Source organism: Salvelinus alpinus, chromosome 8, assembly GCF_045679555.1.
Source record: "Salvelinus alpinus chromosome 8, SLU_Salpinus.1, whole genome shotgun sequence".
Lineage (NCBI taxonomy): Eukaryota > Metazoa > Chordata > Actinopteri > Salmoniformes > Salmonidae > Salvelinus > Salvelinus alpinus.
This window is the reverse complement of record NC_092093.1, coordinates 9,535,896-9,539,406: the sequence shown is the minus strand read 5'-3', so window position 1 is coordinate 9,539,406 and position 3,511 is coordinate 9,535,896. Positions and strand designations below refer to the sequence as shown.

Here is a 3,511-nt window from a genome sequence, read left to right as displayed (position 1 = left end):
CTGTAGATGTTATAGTCTGTAGATGTTATAGCCTGTAGATGTTATAGTCTGCAGATGTAGATGTTATAGTCTGTAGATGTTATAGCCTGTAGATGTTATAGCCTGTAGATGTTATAACCTGTAGATGTTATAGTCTGCAGATGTAGATGTTATAGCCTGTAGATGTTATAGCCTGTAGATGTTATAACCTGTAGATGTTATAGTCTGCAGATGTAGATGTTATAGTCTGTAGATGTTATAGCCTGTAGATGTTATAACCTGTAGATGTTATAGCCTGCAGATGTTATAGCCTGCAGATGTTATAGTCTGTAGATGTTATAGCCTGTAGATGTTATAACCTGTAGATGTTATAGTCTGCAGATGTAGATGTTATAGCCTGTAGATGTTATAGTCTGTAGATGTTATAGTCTGTAGATGTTATAGTCTGTAGATGTTATAGCCTGTAGATGTTATAACCTGTAGATGTTATAGTCTGCAGATGTAGATGTTATAGCCTGTAGATGTTATAGTCTGTAGATGTTATAGTCTGTAGATGTTATAGTCTGTAGATGTTATAGCCTGCAGATGTTATAGTCTGTAGATGTTATAGCCTGTAGATGTTATAACCTGCAGATGTTATAGTCTGTAGATGTTATAGCCTGTAGATGTTATAGCCTGTAGATGTTATAGTCTGTAGATGTTATAGCCTGTAGATGTTATAGCCTGTAGATGTTATAGCCTGTAGATGTTATAACCTGTAGATGTTATAGTCTGTAGATGTTATAGCCTGTAGATGTTATAGTCTGTAGATGTTATAGTCTGTAGATGTTATAGTCTGCAGATGTTATAGTCTGTAGATGTTATAGTCTGTAGATGTTATAGTCTGCAGATGTTATAGCCTGTAGATGTTATAGTCTGTAGATGTTATAGTCTGCAGATGTTATAGCCTGTAGATGTTATAGTCTGTAGATGTTATAGTCTGTAGATGTTATAGTCTGTAGATGTTATAGTCTGTAGATGTTATAGTCTGTAGATGTTATAGCCTGTAGATGTTATTGCCTGTAGATGTTATAGTCTGTAGATGTTATAGTCTGTAGATGTTATAGTCTGTAGATGTTATAACCTGTAGATGTTATAGCCTGTAGATGTTATAGTCTGTAGATGTTATAGCCTGTAGATGTTATAGCCTGTAGATGTTATAGCCTGCAGATGTTATAGTCTGTAGATGTTATAGCCTGTAGATGTTATAGCCTGTAGATGTAGATGTTATAGTCTGTAGATGTTATAGTCTGTAGATGTTATAGCCTGTAGATGTTATAACCTGTAGATGTTATAGCCTGTAGATGTTATAGCCTGCAGATGTTATAGCCTGCAGATGTTATAGCCTGTAGATGTTATAGTCTGTAGATGTTATAGTCTGTAGATGTTATAGCCTGTAGATGTTATAGTCTGTAGATGTTATAGCCTGCAGATGTTATAGCCTGTAGATGTTATAGCCTGCAGATGTTATAACCTGCAGATGTTATAGCCTGCAGATGTTATAGCCAGGGGCGAAAATCTGATATCAACCTTGGAGGGGACAATTACATGAAATTTTCTCAGGAGCAATTCCTGAGGGGGACACCAAAAGTAGTGCTGTAACACATAGACTATGTTGTAATATGTTAAATGTATATTGAGGGACCATAATCACTACTACTGGATAATTGTTAGGTACAGTAGTTAACTGAAGGGTTGTCCCAACTTGTTTAAATCATTATAATAATAATAATAATAATAGTTATAGCAATGTTCCTTATCAGTGCAGTGTTCCTCTCTCTTGAAACGTTTGCAAGAGTTTGCGGTTCTATAAATTGTGGGTGTGGCTGATATGGTTTTGTGTCATCACTGAGGTAACTGGACGATGCTGTGCCACTGTCCCCTATACTGGTGCTGCTGGCAACAAGGGTGACACCTGGTCCTGCCGTGGCTGTGACACTGTCCTCTGAAGTCTCTCTCCTTGGCTCTTTCCCTTTCACCACCCTCACTGACTCAGTCTGTCTCCTAGAAAAGAAATAAGGTGTTTGCTGTACTCCTAACTACCGGTACCCAAAACTACACAATTAATCACAACAGCAATACCATTGCCTTAAACAAATCTTGGTTCAGTCACCAGTTTAAATTGAGAGTGGGGGTATTCATGGCATTTTCCAATTATGTCCCTATTTTACAAATCAAAAAAATTGAGAACCTTTCATAATGTTGCCAAACAAAGACTCAACAAACTTACCTGAGACTCCCTGTCTCTGCCAGTCTGTCCCTGCATATCTGTCCCCAACTCTGCTGTCTGTGTGCCATCTGTTGCCTGCTCTGCCTAATGACATCATTGTGAAATATTTCCATTAGCATTTCACTTCTTTCTTATGAACATTTTATCAACTGGTCTTTGAGATATTAGGCTACTAGAGTTCTTACTTTGCGTTTTGGTGTACTGAAAAATACTCTGATGTCCGTCTTTTTACTTTTTTCTGACATTTTTCTACCTGGCTGGCTGGCTGACCGGTCTAGCTGCACACAAACATTTACACAACACATGCTGCAACGTTTTGAAATTTTAACATAGTTTGTTTCATATTGGCAGGCTTCCAACAATAGCTGAATTTGCAAAGCTAGCGAGCACCAATTCCGTTTCTGTGGTGTTTGCTATAATCTTTGCTACCTGGTTAAAGGTGAAAAAAATAATAATAATCACTAGCGACAATTTAGCTTTTGCAACGAGACCATTAAATATATTTAAGACAATGGTATAAGAGAGTGTAGTTCTGTTCAGTTTGGACTTCAGTTTATCGCTAACCTTATCACAGGGACTTTGAAGCACTACAGCTGCATGCTAATCTTGGAATAAACTGACGATAGCAAATATTCCATCTTTGACGACGCCACATAAATGGAATAGGTACTAGCTAGCTTGATAGTTAATGTTTGCTTTAGTTTGCGCGCTAGCTCTGCAAATTCAGCTAGTGTGTGAACCCTGCAACATTAAAAAAATATATACATTGCTAAAGCGCGATTGACTGGATTAACCTCACGTCAGTTACGTACACTGAGTGCCTTTCTGACAGTAGATACGAGCCCTCTATTACCTTGCCAGCTAAAGAACTGGCAGTGGATCAAACCATTGTGAGGCAAAGGGCGGGGGGGTCGCAATCTTGTGAAATTTAAAAACGCGCTATTAAGTGTCTATAATCAGCACAAGTGCTTTCATTGCGTATTATTAATATTATTGAAATTACATAGTTATGTTTACAGTGATATATTGGGGGGGACAAATCATATTTTCCCCAGGATGGGGGGGTCGTGTCCCCCCTGTCCCCCCTGGGATTTCCGCCTATGGTTATAGCCTGTAGATGTTATAGCCTGTAGATGTTATAGTCTGCAGATGTTATAGTCTGTAGATGTTATAGCCTGTAGATGTTATAGTCTGTAGATGTTATAGCCTGCAGATGTTATAGTCTGTAGATGTTATAGTCTGCAGATGTTATAGTCTGTAGAT

General features: G+C 38.0%; 1 long non-coding RNA gene across 1 annotated transcript; it reads right to left on the bottom strand.

Moving 5' to 3' along the window:
- Nucleotides 1–1,522: 1,522 nt before the first annotated feature.
- LOC139582520 (uncharacterized) lies at nucleotides 1,523–3,309 on the bottom strand. The gene is made up of 4 exons (XR_011676374.1): nucleotides 2,813–3,309; nucleotides 2,434–2,526; nucleotides 2,249–2,332; nucleotides 1,523–2,022 (listed from the first exon to the last, which is right to left on the bottom strand). It is a non-coding gene; the product is annotated as an uncharacterized lncRNA (long non-coding RNA).
- Between the last annotated feature and the right edge of the window lie 202 nt (nucleotides 3,310–3,511).